The 23630-nt window shown below is 44.1% G+C and overlaps 1 protein-coding gene across 38 annotated transcripts in view; it reads left to right on the forward strand.

Moving 5' to 3' along the window:
* MAP2 (microtubule associated protein 2) overlaps positions 1-23630 on the forward strand; it is a 186503-nt gene that overhangs the window by 40295 nt on the left and 122578 nt on the right. The window lies entirely within an intron of this gene.

The following is a 23630-nucleotide window of genomic DNA, read 5'->3' on the forward strand; positions in this document are numbered from 1 at the left end:
GAGGTTTGAGTGCATTTTTTGTTGGCAGCTCTGGAATACAGCATTACCAGTGACAGATGGCCGCAGTCAGGTAAGCCTTGGTGGTTGTGGAAGGCAGTGAGAGGAGCATGTGGGGTATGAAAATGTATCAGTGAGCTTCCAGTTGTCAACAGATGTAAAATGAAGCTGCTGGGTCCTGCTTGTGGTATTTGTTATTCCTTGTCCATCCGACCAGTGAATAGGAGACACTTCTGTTTAGATGCTCCTTGTCAGCCTCTGTGTGTCAAAGCTTTTTGGGGATTATGTGATTCAAATAGTCGACAGTATCTGGGTCATTGAAAGCTGTAATGAAGCTAACTCCAGCAAACTCTGGTGGGGAGAGAGCTGAGGGTCTGAGCCTGAAGTGTATCCAAAGCTGTTTGATTGATGCTTTTTGCAAGGAGCAGCAGTGGACTTGAAGAGACTTGATCTTGCCTTTTAATTCACTAGTGCAAGTCTGAGCTTCAGAAATCTTGATTGCATGTATTGAATATGCTTTCTGCTTTTACTGGGGGATCTATGCAAACAGTGAGGCATGTAACCAGGAAAGTCATTGCAGGCTGGGGAGTTTTTGCCTGAAAGGGTCAGGTGAACTGTCTGCTCCTGGATATTAGTGATAATTAAATTCTGCCAGTAATAACAGCAGAACGTCAGTAACTTCAGCTGTTTTTGAGCTGCTCACAGGTTACTGTGGGAGAAGTTGTGTTCTTGCATAAATGGAGAGGAAAAAAAACACCTTATTCTTATTAATCAGTAGCCTGAATCCACATTTGAGTTAGCTGATGAGACAGCACTGGCTGCAGGAGCAGCCCCAGACCAAGGCTGAGTAAACCTTTTAGATTTTTCTTGTTGTTGTTGTTCTCTCTGATGGTATTTCCTTCTTCTCATGCATAAATCTGAGCTATGTTCAGATTGTAATTTTTTCACAGCACCCCGTGTTCAGTTCTCTCATGTCTTGATAGCCTTCCTTGCAGCCCTTGCTTAACCTTTTACACAGCTCACATAATGACACAGAAAAAATCTTGATCCATTTCTTGCACTGCTTTCTGGACTGCCCCAAAGCACTTTCCATCGCCTTGCTCATCATGTAGCTGTTTTAGGTCTTGCACAAAGGAATGAACGCATGACAGTTTCTCTCAGGCCTGTCTGTGCAAGCTCAGGCACATATTGAGACTAAATATTACCTAATTTCTCATACTTGCATGACAATGAAACCCACATACTCAAAACAAAATCTGAAATGCCAGTGCAGCGGTATTGCTGTACTGTGAATCTGAAAAATGAGATCAAAGCATGCACCAAAAATGTGTTTTTAAATCTTAACCAAGTATTTCACAGAAGGAATATCAACTTCTGTAAGAAATAATTTCCTGATTGATATTAATTCATGGCTAATTTACAAGTGGTATGGAAGACAAGAAAGATACTTTTACAAGTCCAAGGACCCATGTTACCTAACTGAATGTTGGGCCTTTGTGTGTGGATACTGCTTGCAAGGCAGCCTTCAGCCCATGGATCAGCATCTCAGGAGACCTGTGAAGGTCATGTGTGGTTGAGCCTGTTCTGGAGATCCTCTGCCTTGCTACTGAATCCGGGAAAAGCCTTTTGTTTTTGCGGATCTCTGTTCTCTGTCAAGTATGAGGTATGGAAAAATGGGTTGAGCTTGTGTTTTAAACATCCTGTAAACAGAAGGAAGAGCTACTTGAAAGTTTACCTTTGTGCTGTTAAGAGTTCTGTCAGCTGTGATCACCACTTACTCTATGAAGTCTTTCCTACTGCAGTCTTCAATAAATGCTGTTTTTGTCTGGTTATCCCATGAAAGTGGCCTGCTATACAGCAACAAATAAATGATGGCAAAAAGCCACTTGATCTCTTGCAGTAATGTGTCATCACACCAGCATACTAGATCACTAGTTCCTGGTGTAAGGTAATGCACCTCAAGTTATTTTACACAGCTTTTATGTAGCCTCATCAATAGCAGTGTCTCCCACATTACAGCTGGGAGCAAACACTGAAGAGCTTCGGCCACACTGCCAAGCTCCTTGGGCAGGGATTCCTCTAGAGCAGTGCTGCGTGTGTTGTATGGGAGCAAGGACAGTATGACAAGGATGTTGTAGTGAGGCTGGCTCCTTTCACTATTAGATTTCTTCTGTGATGTTCTTCTTTGTGCTACATTAAAAAAAAAAACAACAAACAAAACAAACAAAAAAAAAGCCTAAAATTGCTAGACCCATTTCCCTGTTGAAGGCATTAACATTATCCTATCCAACATCCTTGGTTTGATGCTAAGGGCTGTTAAATACCTTGGCTGGAAAGAGATTGTGTTCTGTCATGTGAGACTGAAACTATTTAAACTGAACCTTGGCTGCACATGTTGAAGTCACGAGGAACTTGAGCTTACAGGAAAAAAAAATCCAGAAGGTTGGAAGTGCTCCTTACTTTATTGTTCTTAGCGGTCCTCTTGTAGGCAGAGGCAGAAATTGTGCATCCAGGGAGCTCGTGTGTGTCCCGGTAGCATGCTTGCATTGGGCAGTCTTGCAGGCTCTGGGGGCAGGAGAGCTGAGGTCTGGTGAGTGCACTGAAGAGTTAGAAAAGCACCTGCTCTGGTCTGCGTACAGCCATTCAGGAATGAGGCCATTGAGCTGTGGCATTAAGCAGCCCTGCCGTGTAGGCTGAGCATCTGCTTTCAGAGCCGTGTGTCGCTCTTTGTGCTCATACCTGGGGAAGCAGATGGGTTGCGCATGACCTTCCTCCTGAGAGCCAGCGGGCTGGACATGGGACTGGGGAAACCTGTCTGCCCTAGGGAGCCTTAGGTGGTATATATACAGAAATAGGTGTGCTTAGTAAGGGCAGTGTTTTTGTTGCCTTAGATTTCATAAAATATATAAAGATGCAGAGTTGTAGAAATAAATAAATAAAGCAGCAATTATCTTAGTGATAGCAAATGCTTGAGTTAATATTCTACCAAACACCAGATGTGAGACCCAGAGGCAAGGCCAGAAAAATATTTATTGAAGGAGTATCGGGGGAAGTTGTTCTTTTGAGGCCTGCAGCTCCTGAACATCAGTTAGTTAACTGAGGAAGCATTTGTGGGTTGGTTTAATGACCAATTCCATTGCTAGCAGCATCTTCAGGAAACCAAAAAGCACCCTTCCTCCCCCCAAAACCAGCAAATGGAAGGAACAGGTGGTACACAACTCTGTAAAAACAATACAACACATGTTGTAGAACTACAAGTGTTTGCTTCTGCTTAATGGTAAGTCTTCAAACTTTAATGCATTTAATTTATGTGGAATAAATTACTTGACCAGCCAGTAGGCACTTAGAATAATTTGTATTTGTTTTAATCTTTCAGTAATTCAGTGAGGGTAAAAACATCCCTTGTAACCTCTTTCATTCCATACCAGGAAGGAAGTTCAGAAACAGGAGGATAATAATTTAGGTTAGATACTCCTTCGTAGGAATGAGTGGGAGTTGTACTCTTGACTGCAATGGCAGTAGTAGCCAGGCCCTTTCTGTGAAGGTATCATGGCAGTGATGTCTTCTGAGGCAGAGTTAAACATGTCCTTTAATTCTAACTTGAAAAGTTTAAATTCAGCAAGTTGAGTCTCCTCTGCAAGGGAAGATATCTTTTATTTGATTTAATGGGAAAAAGACAGACAAGTTTGCGAGTGAGCGGTGAAGGACAAGATACAGGTTTCTATTGCCAAAAGCTTTTCTTTGTTCCTACTTTTTTCCTTCTATCTTCCATCTATAGATGTTATATTTATCTATGGTGTTTACTGCAGTTACAGCCTTTGAGCTTAGTGGCTGTAACGCCTTTTATGACTTGAGTGTGTTTTATGTGTGGGGAGAGCATTTTAGTGTGTATAGCTTATGGATGGAAGCCTTTCTATTTCTTCCAGTCCTGGTTCATATCCTGTTCAGAGATTTTTATCTCTATTCCTTGTATCCTCATACCTTTCTGGAACTATCACCAGTTGATTGATGATACGTCCAGAGTCTTTCACTGCTCCCACAAAGTTGGCTTTGGCATTAGTTTTTTGTTTCTGTTTTCTACACAGTACCAGTAATAGCAGCACCAGGGTCAAAACAATCTCTGTCTGGGCACTGTGAAGGTCTCACAGCAGCTCTGCTGAGGGGAATGTCTATTTTTCCCCGCAGTTCTTAGTTGGAAGAATGAGTCATTTTTCATCTTCCAGCTGTTAAGTGCTGCTGGCGTAAACATGTCTTGTTATCTGGAGCTTTTATAGCATCTCTTTAAATGTTGCTGCTCACCTTGGAAGCTTGGGGAATTTGCGTGTTAATGGGAGCCATATGCCAAATTCTTGAGTTTCAGACTTGAAAGGTGGATTGTGGAGTTCAATTCATTTGTGTGAGCTATGTGTAAGGCCAGGAGTTTCTTAATTTTGCAACTTCCATATGAAGCCTCACTGGTTTGGCATGTAACTCATTTGTATTTTTGCTGTTATCATCTGGTTATGTTACTCCATGAAGAATTAAATACACAACACACTTGATATGGGTAACATTCATCTTCTGTTAGCTCTTTTCAGGATACTGGTGTATAGCAGAAATAAATAACTGCTTGTCAAGCCATTGGGCTTGTAATTCCTATCGTGTTTAGGACTGACGTCTCAGATTCTCCTGAAATGAAGTCAGCCCTATGCTTCTAGAGAATGCATGCTGATTCAGTCTGGGAATATGAGCCTGGGCACTGGCAGACCTGGATGTGATATTCCTGTCCACGATTTACCAGTTAATCTTGGTCAAGTGACTGCCAAATAAAATCCAGAAGTAATGCCTGAGAATCTTTGTCCTGCTGCAAATATACAAATACTTTGTTAGAGACTTGCAGGGTCCTTTTACACTTTGCTGACTTTTTTCTGTCCTGGATGAGATTATAATCCAGTGTAGCGCTTTGGTTTGCTCAATGTGATATAGATCACACTTGGATTCTGTGACAGAGTGATGGTTGCTTTGAGCTGGGGCTTCCAAATCAATCTTCTGAACAAGAATCAAAGGGAATTGTGTGTTGATTTTATGTTTTTAAACTAGGGAAGATACAATGTTGCATTTGACACCTGGAGTTTTGTAAGCTATCTTTTTCAGTCTTTAGGTACCTACTGAATAAACACTGGCCTTCCTGCAGGAAAGGCTCTGTGGAGGTGGGGGACAAGGGTCTTAGTAGTTATGTGTGTGTGTTGGCACAAGGCTTTTGGACCTGAAACTGGTTTGGAAAAGCACTGGTCAGGAAAGAGAGCCTGCCCCAAGTTGCTACCTGTGGAGGTAGGATGGGAGGTGAATGGGAAGGTGCAGTGGTTGAGATGATGCCGGAAGTGCAACGTACACTGAGTCACAAGTGAATCTGAACTTGTGATGCAGGGGTTCTTGTTGGGGGAGCATGTGTTTCCCTGCAGTGTACAGCCTGTGTCTGCTCTGGCTTCCTCTGCCCTGGAGATGTGGCTTAAGATCCAAAAGAATACTGTTATGCTTCTGGGAAGGTGCTCAGCTCCAGAGCCTTAGTAGAGATGTGTTCTTGGAATGCAGAGGGAGCATTATGATCCGTTGTGGGGGGGGCATGTATCAAGACACCTAATGTTATCTGCAGACAGGCAAGTCTGCCACCCAGCCAGGATCAGCCTCGTCTCATGAGCTGTGTGCAGCACTGTTGTCTCTTCCATCAAAGTACCTGTTTCCACTACACATCTTAATTACCAGCTTATCTTGATCTGACAACTAAGAAAAAGCTGCAAAGAACAAACAGTAACAAGAACACTACATACGTGTGTGGACTTGTATTTATTTTGAATTAGTACAAGAGTGCATGCATCTGAGCCCAGTCGTAATGTGTTCAGAAGGAGAAAATGTGGACCACGGCCCATCCAGTTGGAAGCTATTGCTTTGGATGGAAAGCTGCTGCATTTCTCAAGGAAATATAAAGTCAAGTTTCATATGTTGGCTGTGTGATCAGGTCTAGAAAGCTTGGGCTTGTGAATAGTGGCAGAATCTGACAATTGTATTTCTGCTTTAAACATTGCGTTTTTTTCTAATAAGCAAGTACTGAAACTGAAGTTTGTTGTGCTTAAGCTTGGGATGCAATTGTGTGCGTTGTGTTCATGCTAGGAAGCTTGAAGCGTTGGGGAAGGAGGCTTCTTTATCTTTTTAGTTGCTGTAGTTCCACTGGTTTTGATAGCCATGTACCCACATGCATTTGTAATGGCCAGCAAAAAACAGCCTCTTGAGCCTGAGAAACGCACATGAAGGTACTAAGCAACATCTGTAACATAGCAACAGGAAAGCCTTGATGCCATTCTCCTTACTGCTGGCTGCGGTTCTTGATGCTGAGGGATAGGGATTGTGTGGGCTTGCTTTGTTTTGGGCAGGTTCTGGTAAGGGCTCATCATGTTCACTATGATTGTAATGCTTACCAAATGTAACACAACAGCAAGCCAAGTTTCTGGCGCAAGGATCCAACCTCAGGTTTAGCTCAGGGGGAGTGAGGAAGACACAGCAGAACATTTTTGTGCTTTATTTTTGCTTTCCATGGGATTCTCATTTACCCCTGTGAAGCTTTGCGTCGTTGGAACCATTACAAGCTTTACCATCAGGTTCCAGACCTTCACGTTTTCACCTTGCAGCTCCTGTGGAGCAGTGTTGCAAGCTGTGTGGGCAGTAGAAACCTCTTTGTGTTAAGCTGCAGGCCGTTGGCAGCTCCTTCAGCTTTCCTGTGCTGCCATGGCACGGAGAAGTGCCTTCTGTGCACAGCACAGAACGAGGTAGTCAGGCTGAGAGAACGGTGGGGCTACAAAGCTTTTTCCTTCCTGCTCTTACCCTTCCTCTCTCTGTGAGTCCTTTCTGCTGTGAGCAGAGTGGAAGCCTTGGCTGGCACAGCGGGAGCTGCTGCCTCCTGTGTTCATGGCTGAAAAGATGAATTATGAAGATGCAGACTTTTCTTTTGGAAGCACTATTTGACAGATCACAGACGCTGGGCACTGACGTACTCATTGCAGACTTCTCAGCTGCGTTTTCTTTGGGCATATCCAAACATGAACGTAATGCTGTCTGGTGCTTTCATGTGACCTTATAGTGAGTGACCTTATTGGAGTGCTCTTCTGCTGTTGTGCCACCTAAATAAGCCTTTTCTCACAGGCAGGTACTTATGGGCTGCCCTGGGAAGGGCCCTGCTCTGTATATATTGCCTGAAGCTCCTTTGTCTGGCCTTGTGTCTGGTGACAAAGGGTGCCATGAAAAAAAAAAAGTGGTGTCCTAGAACTGCTTCTCTGAGTGTGAACTTATATTTTGCTGTAGTTTTAGCTTTCTTTAGGAATACCTTTGGAACAAGGGGATGCTTTGTAGAACCCTCTGCTGGAGGGAGATGTGGCTCAGCCCTTCATAGCAGGACTCCTGCCGTAAGGTGATGGGGTGCTCGAGGTGTCTGTCTCTGGTGGTGCAGAGTAGACTCTGTTCTTTCTGGTTCTGCCTTGATTAGGAAGCAGGAGTGCTTCTGAATTAACACCCCATACCTCAGCTACTGGATGTTAGGACTTGGTGTGGGTTCATCAGCAGTGGTACGTGTGGAGCTGGAAGCCAGGAGGGAGAAAATCCAAGTTTTGCTCTTGCAGGTGCAGATGTAATAAGAAACTCTCAGGAGACTTGAGCCCACAATATTTTTTAAGTAGCAGCTTTCACAGAATTAATAGATCTTGAGAGACTGTCACCTACCTGAGGAGTCTGAGACCCCTCTGAGTGGAAGCCCCTGTTATGCTGAGGAGAATGCCTGTGGTCTGGTCAGGTCGGATTGCTCCTGGCTCATTGTCCAGGCAGACGGAGTAAATATTTTAAGTATGAAATAAACTTATGTCCTTGAGCAGCGTGCTGTAAAATGTCAGAGCTTGCTTTTATAGAAAGGCTGTATCTTCAGCTCTGATCAATTTCCTCTGCAAATACTACCTAGTTTTGCACGTTTATGTAACTTGCATGTGTACTAGATTCCAGAAGACACTGAGGACCCTTTTTACCACTGGTGACCAGAGGCAGGTGTGTCAGCGTGTCCTCTGCAGATGCTCCAGCTGTCTGCACATGGCCCTGTTGCAGAGGGCAGGCTGGGTGTTGTGAGGGGCTCTGTCTCTCCCCATGGACCTGCTACAGTGCCTTGGCTGGCTCTCACATAACCTGCTTGTGCTGGGATGTGCTTGTAAGCTGTAGGACTGTTGAGTGCAGATTGCAAATGGAACAGGAACGATTGCTTTGCATTATCAGAGGGGAAGCTGGAAGATGTGACCTTTCCTCTGCTCCTCGGGGTAGAATGAAGACTTCATAGCTTTCTGGTTTTCTGAACAACTTGGTAAATAGCAGTGATGTGTTTATATGTAAAGGCAGGCTGCAGTGCCATCCCAAGTCTTCCTGGGTGCCAAAAGAGAAAGGGTGAATAAGATGTTAGTGGTAAGCATTCCAAAAAGTCCTGCAGAGATGAGGATATAATTTATTCAAGAAGGAATAACAAAGACCAGAAAAATTATGCCAAATTGAGCAGTGCAGATGAAAACGTTGTTGGCTGTGACTGTTTACCATTGCGAGATTAGATGGGGGCTTGTGGAAGCTGCAGGGAGTGCAGCAGCTAGGAAATAAAGCTGGCCATAAGGTCAGTGCTGAGAGTCAGGTAAATGAGCCGTGCTGGAGAACAGGGCTCTGTCGTCCCAGAGTGGTGTGTGCTGCTGTCGTCCTTGACAAGGAGAATCGCGCTGACAGTGCCTGGCTGTTCCTTGTGTACTGGCTTGAATTCATGGGAAATCTGCACACATCTTCAAGGTGTTTTTGTGTTAAAATACTGATGTAAAAAAGGGGTAATTGTTAGAAGAAATACAGGAGCAGTTGCTGCGTGATTGCAGCGTTATGAAGGATATGAAATAGATCTAACAGGCTCTACAACTTCGGTGTTGTAATTTTCAACCATGACGTACTTCCAGGAGCGATCAGCAGGAGGGGTCAGCAATGCAGCATGTGGCCTGTGTATCCCAGTAGGTAATGTGTCAACTTAACTAGACTCCTAGGCCAGATGTTTTGTGTTATATTGCAATTCCCCACTTTCATACTACGCTGTCCCCAGGCCAGTCCTTTCTTAAGAGCTTAAGTTTGGCCTTCGTGTCAGTGGCTGTAGCCTGGTTGACTTCTGTCCTTTGGCACTAGGGCTGGCTGCTGGTCCTTAGCAGCTCTGCTAGCTGTGCTAGGTGTGCTGCTGGTGTGAGTGCGTTAGCAGTGCTGCTGGTAGAACAGTTGTTTTTGTTTATGAAACCAAGTTGTTGGGGTATAACTCAGTACTATTTGAAAGGGATCTACCCTTTGCTGTCTGCAGAGTGCTGAGGTATAGGTAGTGAAAGCTGCCTGAAGTCTTGGCCAGACATTAGCGCCAGACTGTGATTATGATTGTACATCACAGAAGCTGTCTGTTCGGGAGGGGATTCAGCTGTTTGTTCATTCATAGGTGAGACTCCATCATGCAAAAGCTGCCCCGTATGTGCAAATATTTGCTTATTCTATGACAAAAGCACTGTATTGGCAGGTTAGGAAATGTAGCATTTTTGTATTAAAAGGCACTGGGTAAGCTCTGCCTGTAGCTGTAGACCTGGTTCAGTAATATGCTATTAAGTTCAATTAGAGTAGCACAGTGAAATGGATGTAATGCTTCTGCAATGGAATGGCATGCTAAGACCTGAGCAAACAGAACATTGTTGCCATGAATAAAGCTCTTGGAGCAGTTGGCCTACACGTGCGTATATTTCTGTGTTGTTGACTTCATTTTGATGCTTTGTGTTGTCTCAAACTATTTCTTTTGAAATTCAGTAACTGAAACTTGTGAACACACTAAGCATTGTCTGGGATCTGTTCTACTTTGCTGGGGTGGACTGAAAAGAAACAGCTGCTGTTTTCCCTTTCTCTCCCAGCCATACAGAACTTCAGGCGAGGTTGTCCCACGGTGATACATTTCCACTTGTGTGTACAACCATCCTGTCTCTGCATGATCCATGTAGTACATGGGGAAAACTTTCCCATCTAGTAACTGATGAGGGCAATTTCCTGTAAGCCAGCTCTTCTTGTGGTCTCTGGTTTCCAGCCAGTTCTATTTTTACCACCTTTTTTTTCTTCTTCTTTCTTAAAGGATGTTTCTGTTTGATATTCTGTTACTAAAATGTTTTTTGCACCCAGCCCAGGGTAATGATTTTAAAGGAACCCATAAAAGCAGTGAAGGTGACGTGTATCCTACTTGGTCAGAGCTTTTGAGCCACCTCCTAAGCTTGGCATCAGTCTGCAGGACCTGAAGGAACAGGAGCTATGACTGTAGTGCTTGTGGCTGCCGAGCTGAAGCCAGGACCATACAGCATTACAGACTGAGGGTGCACAGGAGGAATCCAGCAGTGTAAAGCCAGTGATCAGTGACAAAGCTGGAAGAGATCCCGATGTGTGGGGGAAACGTGGAAGTGAAAAGAGAGCCAAGGAGGAGTGCAGAGGATGGAGAAAGTGAGAGGAAGCTCATTGAGAACCAGCACGTCATTTACCTCTAAGTAAATGCAAGTCTTGGCTGCTGTTACAGAAAGTGCTGCAGCATCATGCTGCAGAGCCTGTGTGTATTAAACCCCCATCCCTGTTTGAACTTCCTCCCAAGATTTTAGGCATTGGTGAACCCTTCAGAAAACACTTAGTGTCATGCTGCAGAGTGGGCTGGGAGAGACAGCACTTGATGATGGTAGCACTTCTACTTGAATGACATAGAGCTAACCGGATTTTTGGAAATACAAAAAGCAGTGCTGTGAAGGTTATTGTTTCACAGGCACAACTTTGAAAAGGTTAGGGCCTTCTTCGGTCATGCTTTTCCCTACCCCACTTGGTAAATCACATCTCTAGGCTGGCTCAAGACAACTGCATGTTCTGTAATCCAGGTACAAGAAGAGTGCAGCGTGCACTCCTAGCAAAGGGTCAGCTTTCTGTCTGTGGGAATGTGGATGTGCATTTTGGTGCTTGCAGTCAACCTGGTTTGTGCCCACACTAAGGTAATAGGTAAGATACTTAATTAGGAACGTGAGCATCCCTCGTTGCTTGTAGATAGTAACAGTTGACAAGAGATGCTGAGAATTTAGCCCTGGGAGCCAGTGGGGATCAGAAGTGCAGTCTGTAAGTCAGATCTAGTGACAGCTGCTTTTTCCTTCTGTTACACTGGGGTACTGAATGGTTCTTGATAGTTTTCAGCTTTCTTAACCCGGCTGTTCTAGGATGAACACATCCGGTCCTCTGGTCTTATTAAGTGGAAGCATTTCTCAGATTGCCTTCGGGATTTTTCCCTGGTTGCTGGGTCCTAGTCCATCAAACTGCTAGAGTACTTGTGACTTTTCAGTAAACAAATGTTTCTATCCATTTTAAATACGTTATATTCAGTGAAGCTTGTGCTAAAATGGCCATTTTCATGTGAAAAACATGCAAAATTTTTCTGCTGCAGTGACAGCTCCCCAGGATGGCAGTTTGAGAAGAGGTGTGACTTGAGCCCTGTTGACAAGATGCCACCATGGCTTTGAAGCACTGCTAAAGAGTGCTTCTGTTCTTCATTAGGCACAGCTGCAACGTTCACAGCAGCGGCCCTGGACTTGGGGCTGACATTTCATTGCAGGGAATCGTATGGTTATTTCATGTTCTTCCTGAGAGATGCAACATCATTTTGACTAAATACTGTTGGGGTAGGCTGGCAGTGGAAGTGGTGCTTGTAGTGAGTCATCCTACTATTTGATAGGGAAACAGTAGTTATTAGCGAGATAGCATTTCTGTTCTGAATCCCTCTTATTTTTTTCCTTCTGTGGGCAGTTTTGCAAATTACCTTTAGGTGATTTATTTTCATTTTAGGAACAAATATTTTGTGTGTGTGTGTGTGGAATAGGAGGGGCTTTCTGTTATCTGTGAACTCCAAAGGCGTTCTATTCTGCTGTGTTGTGTTCTGATTCAGTTTGTGTTGGATGTAGCTAGTGCTGCAGGTGGACTGTTTGAAGGCATTTATTTTTGAAGTGCTAACTTGAGGAATGTGGACATTAAATAACAGTAAAATAAGTGCAGTTGCCTTGGAACGCTGTTTTCCATCACTTTGGGGATATCATAAGAGTTTCTTCCTCCAGAAAAATAATCAAGGTGCCAGCTTAACTTTCAAGCCCTTAAATAGACTCTAGAGAATCATGTACATGATTTAACTTACTCTCCTATATAAGACATCTTTTAAGGCTGTAACCAGAACTCTAAGATGTTAATGTTGCTATTTGCTGTCTGCATGCTTAAATGTCTTGCTCTGGGTTTTTGGATATGCATTACTACCTCCTCTCCTGTGCAGGGAATGTGAACCTTGGGGTTGGTGGAGGGTCAGAGGGAATGGAAAAAATGCAGAACAGAATCCACCATGTCTGGCAGTGGGTTACAGGTTTAGAGGAAACTGTTGCTTTTTGGTCTGACCATGTCTGTAGCCTGTCCTCCACAGAGGGCTCTGAGAGTGTAGGAAGGACACTGAACATTTTTCTTTAATCCCTCTTACATTTGGGAAACACAGATTACATCTCTGCAAGGAAAAATACCTTCATACTACCCAAAGAGAGAATCTACATGTGTTTAACAACACATCAGGTAAGAGAATGTTTCTTTGTAAACACAGCTCAAACATGTAAGCCTTCAGATGATGCAGGAGGCTGAGGGGAGACATTATTGTTCTCTTCCAGTATCTGAACGGTGCTTACAGTGAGAGCAGGACAAGTCTCTTCTCACTGGTGACAGGATGAGGGGAAACGGCCTCAAGTTGCAGCAAGGTAAGTTTAGGTTGGATGTTAGGAAACACTTCTTTACAGAAAGGGTTGTTAAACACTGGAATAGGCTCCCTAGGGAGGTGGCTGAGTCACCGCCCTTGGGTGTGTTTTAAGAGCCGTTTGGATGTGGTGCTCAGAGATATGATTTAGCAGACAGTTGTTAGAGGTAGGGTACTATGGTTGCTGCAGTTGGACTCAGTGATCGTAGAGGTCTTTGCCAACCAGAGTAATTCTGTGAGTCTATGATTCCATGTCCTATGTCTGTACATGTTCATCTCTGCAGACCTCCTTAGCAAAACTAATCAGCCTACTGTTATATCCATCTTTTGAAAATGCACTTTTTTTTTTTTTCACTTCAAATTTAGGCTGACTGAAGCTGTAGATATTCTCCCCATTTGTACGCAGTACTGATGAAGCAGCTTCTCTTCTAGTTTAATAATGCTGAATTGTGAGTGTCCCATATTGCATTTCCACCTTTCAGGTGTCCAGGGCATCTTCTTTGCTCTTTAATCATGCAAAGCAAGGAAGGGTTCAAGACACTTTTCAAGCAGGAGAGAGGCGGGGGGGAGGTATTTTTAAGAAGCTGCTCCAACCCGGTGCATCATGTCATAGCAAGGAAGGCAGTGGTAAGACCTATGCGAGGAGTTGAGTTGCACATCAAGGAGGTGAGCTGCAGCCTTTCTTCACTGGAATGAGTAGGGCAACTTGGCTTTCCTGTCTACATCTTTTCTTGAGACTTTTCTGCTAAAGAAACTAGTGGCCAGCAGGTGCTCTGTGCTTCTGTTGGATGCCCAGGCCTGATGCTGGGTCTAAGAACTGACCCCTGGGTCTGTGAAAATGGCAGTCCTGAATTTGTGCTCTTTATTTCCTTACCTGCTGTGCATTTCATACCTTGCATCCTATTTCTTTCTTTTTTCTTTTTTTCCTTTCAGTTCATTTCTCCCAGTCCTTTTAGCAGAGGTATGTGTGCTGGTATTAGCAGAAGTTCTGAAATCATCTAGGTTTGTGTTTGCATGGAAGGCTTTCATTCACTGCACTTCTTGTACTGCTCTAGTATTGGGACAGCAAGCTTGCTTTAGTAGCATATAAAACACTCATGCTTTTGTAAGCCTGTAATGGCATGCAGTGTTTTATGCAAGCAATAAAATATGATACTGCCTCTTCCATTTAAAAGACTGTGTGCCTTTCTTTCTTTAATGTAATTAAGTTGACAGCATTGGGGCTGCTCCTGCCTTACATTTAGGTAAATGAAAAGGTAATAAGGAGCAATACAAGTTCACTTGCCGTGTGCGTTGACTCATTGCTTAATCTTGTGAGTGTAGTAGAAAATGCTTTCATCACAAAGATGAAAATGGGTGTTTTCCTATGGGAAGGCCCGAGTCTGACATCCACTGACATGATGAATTAATGTGCAGGACTGTGATTTCCTTATTTCTAATGAAACCGGCTACAGGGTTATTTTAAATAGTTTACTTCAGGAGAAGCAGTTGCTGAGATGAACAGGTGCAGCCCTGCTTTGGGCAGAGGGTTTGGGATGAAAAGATCTCAAGAGGCTCCTGCCAACCTCAGCCAACCTGAGGTGCTGATCTAGGGAATGCCTCAGGACATCAACTTTTTATAAGCAGCTTGCTTTCAATGTTGTTTAAATATTTTGATTGTGTATTTCATTTGGGACAGTTGGAGTCCTGTGAGTGATCTCATCTCAAGTGGCTCCTGGCTCTTCATCCCTCTGCTGATGTCAGGTGTTGGATCTTCATCTTGATGGTCTTTAAGACTATTGCCTTCATCTGGTAGTTCTTGCGCTTCACCCCGGTTGTCCCTGCAAAGGTAGGCAAGAAGTAGCTGTCAGAGCCTGCTGTTTCATCTGGATCATAGCGTCTGAAGTGTGCCAAGGGAGAGCTGTCCTATTGCTGCTGGGCTGTGGATGGTTTGCATTGCCTTCCCATGCCAATGTCATCCAGATCACTTTAATAGTCCAGGCCTGTGCTAAGGTGTTGAATATGAATAATCTCTTTGTTCAGAGAGCTTGGGTTGAAGCATCCTCTTAACATGAGCCATGGATTTGCAGTATGGATGGTGGGTGAGGCTGATGTAGCAGCAGGCTGTTAGCTGATGGTGTGACCATGTGCTTCATGTCTTCTGTTTTTCTGGGGCCTTCTGGGGTCAGCTTGATCCTGCAAGCTTGCTGGCTCAGTTTTGTCTTTCTCTTGAGTCCTAGTTAACTTGTATGCCCACGAAATCTGGTTCTTCTGATATAGGGATGTTTTCCTGTCCCGTTCAGAGCATTTCAAGGCTAATAAGTAAGTTTCATCATCTTTCATCTGGGGGAAGAAAGAGTATTATATGTGAAGGTGAGTCCTTGTTTGCACTGGAATCCTATGCGACTTCCAAACCTAGTACACCAGGTATTGATGTTGCCTTAGAAATCAGAAGATTTATTTTAATTGCTGATTGGTTAGTTCAATGGCAACTGCAGTAACTGCACCAGTAACAAGCCTTCTATTTCTTCTGCTGGGCTTGTGAGGAATATTGCTGAGTAACTTACATACAGCTCAAGTGGACTGCAGAAATCAATGCCAGAAGGGCAGAACACAGAGCCTTGCTGCTTGAAGTACCTATCAGAGCTCAGTGTTTGGAGGTGTGCGTATGTGTGGAGGTATGCTTAGAGAGGAGCAAATGTCCCTTGCTTTGAGACATGTTGACATAGTGACTACAGCCGATAATCTTAGCAAAACCAACCTTACTTAACTGTATTTGGAACATGTAGCAGAAGCAGGCTCCAGCTTTGCTGATGGCAGGGCCTTGGGTACTATCTGTTGGTTAACACTGCTGTCTTCTCTATGTGAGCCAACCGTAGTCCCAACTTCTGGAGCTGTGTCTTTCAGTTGCACTATGGAAGCTGAAAGATTAAAGCCTTGAAACAGGAAAGCCACCAAGCACATGATTTACTCTAAGTGCCTAAGTGCTTTGCTAAGTGAGAATGGATTGCTCAAATGCTTTGTAAACTCCATTTTTAAAGGCTTTCTCCCAGAGGATGCTGTAGAAGCTGCTCTGAAGTAAGTGAGGATGATGGGGACCACAAGAACTGCTTGTGACAATTTAGCTTTTCTGTTTTTTACCATGAGAACAAATCACCGAGAAGCACAATTTGTGTGCGTTTGTGTGTGCATACATATATACATAGGTCGTTCTGAAAGTAATGCCTCCTATTTATTTCCATGGAAACTGCAGCAGCTTTTAAGAGCACAATAATGTTATTTGGTGAAGCAAAATTCTCACTGTTTTTCAACATGGCCACCACTGTTAGTTGTGTGTTTTCACCAGTGATGAACAAGAGCCTGCATGCTGTGCTTGTTTAAAAATATATATGCATGTATATATGTGTGTATATGTATATATATATATACACAGCAGTGGAGGTGACCCTCTGTTGCCTCTGCTTTAATGCACCACCCACTGCCTCACTGTGCCCACATCCATCGTTTGGTCCCCATAAGCACTCAGCACTTGTACCCTGCCAGAGAACAGATTCTGGAGTTGCTTTATAATTTGTTGGATGTGTGCTTTTACTGCTGATTTTCTGCAGAAACATTAGTGGACAACACCTACGTATCTGTATAAATAATTTTGCTGAGTGTTTGTACAGTACGGTACAGTCCCATTCTCAGCTGTTTCCTAAATGCTGTCGTAAACAAAATAAGAAGTAATAATCATTGCTGAAATCAGTGCAGCCTACTGTAAATGTGTTCACAGAAGTGCTCACATGGAGTGGTGCTGTGCAGAAGGAGCAGTGCAGGTGTAGCTGGGAGGAAATACTGCTTTCTGGGAGAAGGACCAAGCTTTTCATCACACTGCCTGCTGCTGGTGGTGCTGTGCAAGGTGCAGGCCAGGGGGATGGCAACACATAGAACTGAGCTCCACGTGAGCCCAATGTGAAGAGTGCTGCAGCTGCCTGCAGTGGCACAGGTGAGAGCATGAGAGAAAGTGTGATTGCCAAGAGGTGGTGTGGAATATGGTGCAAGAGGAGAACACTGCTGGGTAGTTGAGGTCAAAGGAAAGAGCACAAATGTTTTGTGAATACTTTTATTTGTGCACTTTTTTCCTGTGTTTTTCCAGTTCAAATGCTGTTGTATCCTTTGGACTTAAGTTTTTAGCAGTACTTGTAAGGTCAGAGCTTTACGTAGGGTAGGGGAAGAGGCCACGACTTCTCTTTGTCCTGCTCGCTCCTCCTTACTCTGCTCAATTACATCCAGTGTTCATTCAACTCAGAAAGATGATTGTTTTCCTCCTAACTTTGCTCAAAAACAGCCTCATTAAACTCAGTGCAAGGAGGAGGGTTGGGTAGGACGCCAGCACATCAAAGGGCTGCTCTGTCTGCTGGGTGAAGTGCCTTATGTAAGGCAGCAGTGTGGGGACAGATGGAGCCGTGCAGCGTCACCTTGCCAAGCATCCCTTGCAGGCCCCACGGGACAGAGTGACAGTTTTCCCCCCCAGCCAGAGTTGAGCTGCTGCCTGCTGGGATGAAGTGGGCTCAGAGCCACGGCTGGCCCTTTGACTGCAGGCCGGCAATGCAGACTTGGGCATCTAACAGTACCCTGTTGCCTGAAGAAATGATGTGCCTTTTATGGCATGCACAGAGTGGTTTCCTCATGCTTTGCTGGGCTGCTTGTTCTCACCCAATGGCCCAGTTAGTGCCCAGGAGGTTTCTGTGGGGCTGCTTCTGTATTAAAACTTTCTGCTGTGTAGCTATGTGCACCACACACTGTGCTGCACATCACAGAAAACGGAAGGTTTAAAGCAAGCAGGAAGGCTCTATGCTGCCCCTAGCAGCGGGATATTAGTTCAGAGGGGACCTAGCAGGATGAAATGACAGTGTATGAAATTGAAAATCGCAGTTAATGGAGGGGAGAAGCAGCCATGTTGGGAGAGGCCAAAACCCTAAATAAGCATTTGGTTGAGTGAAGGAACTTGGTTCGCCAGAAGCTGGAGATGGTGCTCCTTTTCTCTGGCTGTAGCTCAGGAATTCAGTGTATACAGTACAGGTTGTGCTGCTTTCTTTTGATTCACTGTCCTTGGCTGGTTGAGAGCTTCTTCTTATAACTGCCTAAGTGTCCTTGCTTTGATATACTTATTTTTCTTACCTACTGCTCACGTTCCCTGCAGTGCACAGTGATCTTTAAAAGTTTGCATATGACACTCTTAGCATATCTTTTCTTAGTTTCCTCCAAACTTTACTCATGTAGATTTAGTCTTTCTGTCTAGGCCTTGCTTTCCTGAAATGGGGTTATTTCATCTCTGCAGCAAAGTTGATAGGCGAAGTGATTGAATTGTGCACAATCCTGACAGAGCATTGGCCATAAGTTGTGGGTGTTTGCAAAGGGGTTGCATTGGCTTTGACAGCTCTGCTGACCTCAACTGCAGTTCTGTGGCACAGGTAGGAGAGACTGCTGCTGCACAAATTAATGTAAACTTTGTCTAGTCGTATTCTGGAGTCCTTTCTGCAGTTGTATTCAGTTCAGCGGCTCAGCAATTGATTGCTTAAATCTGAGGGTTTTTTCTGCCCTGTCAGCTTTATCCCCAGCCACATCAAGTAGCTGAAGCAAGTTGCCTTGGCAAATTCAGCCTTTGGCTGCTACTAATTCAGAAGACAGATTTTCAGCGTTGCGAATAACATGTCTGCGTCCTTGTGTTTCCTTGCAGTTGTGTCAAACTGGAGTTTTTCATTGTAGAAGGACAAGGGCAGTGAGGAGTGAAGAGGGAAGAACTGAAAAAGGGGCAGAAGCATGATTGGTTTGGAAGGAGATGCAGTGCTTTGTGCCATGGTAGCCTTTCATGGAGGATGGCCGTCCTGCTGCTTGTCATGCAGGGTGGTACTTGATTCAGCAGTACGTAAATGAGCTCTCAGTTGTCACAGACAGGTTTGTCTTTGCACACTGTGAGTACAGCACTTCTTTGCCTCGTAGCAAACCTGTCCAGATTCAGGCAATTTTTCCTTTTTTCACCCCATGAATTTATGGATATGTAAGTTTAGTTCTGAGATGTAAACATACCTCACTATAATGTCAAGACAGAGGAATGATGACTTAACAGTAAGTTAACAACACAGTGACTACTAAAGTATGCATGTTCCCTTTTGCTCTCTCTGTTAGTTTGCTGTTGGTGTGTGAATTTATCCCAGGCCTCTCAACATCAGGCACAGTTCTTGAAGAGCTGGGTAGATGCTATGATTTAAGTTCTACTTCTCTCCTAACCATGAGGTAGATGTAACTGGTAGTAATTGTAATGCACCCAGTTCCCATGTCTATTTGCTGGCTTCTCATTTGTTTTGGCAGTGACTATAAATCTAGCAATTCCTGCTTCCATGCTAAGCCCTCACCTGTGGCTTCTGCCAGCCATGGTTATAGGAAAATGGGTAGACGAGGCTGCGATGTGAAACTGCAATCTATAAATGGCTGGTTACCAGTGCTGTGCTTCCATCAAAAGTTTGTAATGGTGTAGGAAAGAAGGGCAATGAATTTTGTGCAATTCATAGAACATTGGCTACAATGAGCTGATTCAGGAATGTGGCCTCCTAGAGCTTGTAATGCTGACTCTGAAATAACAGAGTTTTAAATATTCATGGATAGGAGCAGCTTCTGAAGGTACTATTCGTACTGAATATTTAAGAAATCGTTTTGGATAGCTTTCACAACAAGCGTATTTCATGTTTCTTACCCCCAGGTTTTATTGTTTGCATCTATTATGGTCTTTAAGGACAGTTTTCAGTAAGATTAATATCGCTTTTTTTAGTCTTAAATGTAATGTGGGTATTCTTCTTAAGGAAAAAGCTCCTTGGAATAATCTGTGTCTTCTACTCAGTGATGTGGACTGCCCCAGCTTTCAGCTAGCGTTTGGAAAGGGGAGGTAATAGAGCTTTGTGAATTAGAATAGTCACAGCAGAGTGAGTTAAATAGAATGTTAGCATATTCCGAGTGGTGAGTGTAATGTGCTGGTGTCCCATCCACACGGGGCAGATGATTATCAGTGCATGCAGCTCTCGAGGCTCTCCATCACTGAAGGTAGCAGAAACACTGCACTTTCAATCAAAGGACTTCAAATCCTGACTTTCTGACAACATGCAATGGAAAATATTCAGACAAACTGTGAGCATTTATTAAGTTGATTTCCAATACTGACAATGGGCTGTTGTATTAATGGTGGCTTGACATCAGGAGCTTCCTTTGCTTATGAGAACACAAAATGCTGCTTGGTGATTGTGTAGATGGGATCCTGATGCAACTGGCTGAAAAGGGTAAGCATAGGGCTTCAAGTTCACCTCTCAGAAATGGAGTGGTGTGCATCTGGGGCCAGATGGATTGCTCAGCTTTGCTTTTAGGTCGTGTGATGGGGGTGGGCGTTTGGCCCAACAGCATGGTGTGAGGAAGTGCTGCCTGAAGTCTCCTGGCCATAGCACAGAGCTCGTCAGAGCAGCAGGAGAAGAGGAGAGGAGGAAGAAAGCTGGCCAAAGCTTCACACTAGGGCTTGAGGGTCCCTGTAGGACCCTTCTAGGAAGCTGTAGTATTTAGTTTGACCTGAAGCAGCAGATGGAGGGCTTCAGTCTGTGAAAGAGTTCTGTATTTCTGGCTTTTACTTCAAGCGAGAGGTTTGTAGGTGGCTTGTGTATGGTTCTGTGAATTCAGTGCATACTCTGTGTATTGCTAAATTAGGCCTTTTTTTTAATTTTCCTAAGGAGCATACGAAGCTCTTCATCATCCTTAAGCTTCAACTTCTTTGCCCAAAAGTGAAAAACAAGTTACTTCAAAATGAGTTGCCCTGTCAGACCATACGCTGTGCTGCAGCAAGAGCATGTCATTCATATCAGTGTGGCTAGGAGCTATTTATACCCTGCACTGGGACTATTTCACTTTGCAGATGAAGCAGTGCGTTCTGATTTTGTGTTTACTTATCTGAAAGGCAGGATTCTTTTGGATTCTTTTCTTTATAAAGCTTTAAAATGAATAGAGGCTTTTCTCTGTTAAACTGAACCAAAGTTTGTGTGTTTGATAATCCCTCCCTCCTCTCAATGAGACCGTGTCCGATTAATAGAGGAGGACAAAAGAAAAGAAGAAAAGGCTTCATGGGAAGTTTTGCTTTCTTTGTGTTAACTTCCTTAAAAATGATAATAAAATTATGTTGTTGTGATGTGCCTTAAATCAATGGCAGTAGAAGTTGGAGGCTTGAAAATACTGTGGGTTCTCCCCTTTCCAGGGTAAGCCATTCAGCATTCCTAACAGGCTCGTGCTGGGAGAAGCAGACATCACCAGCAAGGTATTTCCTGGATCCTTTTGCCAAATGCTAATAATAATAATAACAATAATAAAAAGACTCAGATCTGAACTGAGCCACTTGTGACTTCATTTGGCAGTGTAGGCCTGTTCTGCATAAACTTCTGCCTCTATTTTGATACTCATGGCTGCCAAAGGCTTCTGAATTAATTTGCCCCCCCTTTCTCCCTCCCCTCTTCCTCTTGCCTTAGCAAAGGAATAGTGGATTACACTTAGAGCCAAAGAAACATATGGGCTTGGGAAGCTTCTGCAGACTGAGGCTCTGCTTGCTGGCTCTGTGTGAGGATGGTGTCCTGGCCACAAAGTCTGGCCTCATGCTCTCTATGGGCTCAATCTCCTGTGCACCAGCTTTCCTGGGTCTTGCTGCTTTCTCATGGTTTTATTTCCTGCTGCCTTTGCCTGCTGGTTTTCTCCCAGCTTGGGTTGTCCTCCCAGTCTATTGTAGCCACACTGAGTCTTAGAAGTGTGGGCTCACCTTTTCTCCATTGCCTCTATGGAGGAGAAGCAATAGGGACTTGCTTTATTATGTTCAGTCCATCAAGAAGACAGCTTTAGCAAGGTCTCACTGTTCCTCTCGGTGTCTAATCCCATCACATCCTTGTACTGCTTCAGAAATCCTTCAGGTCATTTGATCTGTGGTTACATCAGGGAAAGTCAAATAAAAATGCCTGTGGTGCAGAGTGCTGGAGCGTGTATGTGAAGGGAGAAAGTCTGATCTGCAGATATGCAACAGGAAGGCAGAGCCTTGCCAACGCATTTCAGAGTCATAGGGAAAGACATGAGAGCATTTCAAAAGTTTGAGTCCTGCAGAGAGTAACCAGGAAGGAATGACTGGGGATGTCTTTTTCATTGAGGGAAAAGCAGACATCTGTGAAAATGCTTGTGTGAGGATGTGAGCTGCCTCTGCTTAGGGAACCGGTGGTACCCTGAAGAGACAGGATTTGTTGTATATTAAAATGAAGTAATAGTTCCATGGTAATTGATAGTGTTTTGTGACACATCAGTTCCAGTTTCTGCTTTGTTAAGCACTTTTAAGGCTGCTTCAGTGCAGCCAGCATCACTTCCCCAACCGCTGGGACCTCGAAACCACCAGCTTGTTCTGATCTGCTTCCACCCAAGCTGGAAGTGTTGAATTCTCCCAGCCTCTTGGTTTGCCCAGGCAGCACCTGCATCTCCTTGGAGAAAACCTAGTATGCAAATGTGAGCATTTCCTCTGGGTATCAGTTAGAAGGCAGTTAGAAGGTGTGCATCCATGTGGTTGTGTGTCAGTAGCAGGGGGTGTGTGTGAAGCTGCTTTTCATTCAGTGGTTAAATTAAAAGTGGAAGAAAATGCTTCCTGTAGAGCTGGATTATAATGAGACCGTATAGGGGGTAAAAAATACAGGCAACTGCTGTCAAGAAATTGCTTTATTTTAGCACTTGATAGTCCCTCTAGGTTGGTACTAACTCACCTGAAGCCTTTTATCTGACATTGGTTTTGGGTAGGCTCTGTATTGCTGATAATGGGCTTGGCTATCAAGATGAGATTGCTAATGCTTCAATTGATTTTCAAAGGTAGGAGAAAATGCAGTTCTTAATAAAAATTGCTGTTTTGGGTAACATATGCTGAAAGTGATGCATGGGCCACTCAGAGCTAATAATAACATGGCTGACCTGACCTGTCTTAGCTTTAAAACGCCTAGCAGATCTTGCTGGGGCCTTAAAGAGTCTGTGTCTGGTGCTGGATCTCTACTGTGAGTCTGCCTAGCTTTGCACTGGGTTTTAAATATCAGCATGTAAACAAATCAGGTTGCTCTCATGATTTTTCCTGCTAAGACTTTGGCTCTGGTGCTGTGGTTTGTTAGGGTGGAGAGGTTTACAGCAACAGGCTGGAAAAGGTGTACCATTGCAGTCTGTGCCAGGGCAAGAACATGTAGGGATTCCTGACTCTGCAGTAACTCTCACCTGAGCTGCTACTCCTGCACAGATCCTGCCAGGTAACTTAGCTGGGAAAGGAGACTTAATTTGGAGTGCAGAGAGAAAATATTGAAGAGTTTAGAGATCAGCTGTCAGCCCTGGAAGTGGGGCTTGCCAGAAGTAGTGACAGACCAAGCTTATAAAGCAAACAATGCTGCACAAAGGACTGACAAGATCCCCCCCATAATCTGCATTAAAAATAGCTTTGACTGTCTCTAGTTTTAGCATGATCCACTCAGTAATTCATATGGCATTCCATATGTTAGGGTGAGAGGAAGGTGGAAATGGTAGGAGTCGGGGAAAAAGCCACCGAGTGATCCAGATCCTTATGCCGTTTCTGTTCAGTTAATTGCATGCGTTTAGTGTCATAACGTGAGCAGATGGTGTTTCACAGTTATGTGGTGTGTGTGTTTATAGATACATATATTTCTTTATGTATTTAGTCACCTAGCATTTGATTCCACAGGGCTGCACCGAGGCTTTCCCAACCGCTCTGAAGGAGTGT

This window comes from Coturnix japonica, chromosome 7 (genome assembly GCF_001577835.2).
Source record: "Coturnix japonica isolate 7356 chromosome 7, Coturnix japonica 2.1, whole genome shotgun sequence".
In the NCBI taxonomy this organism is placed as follows: Eukaryota; Metazoa; Chordata; class Aves; order Galliformes; family Phasianidae; genus Coturnix; species Coturnix japonica.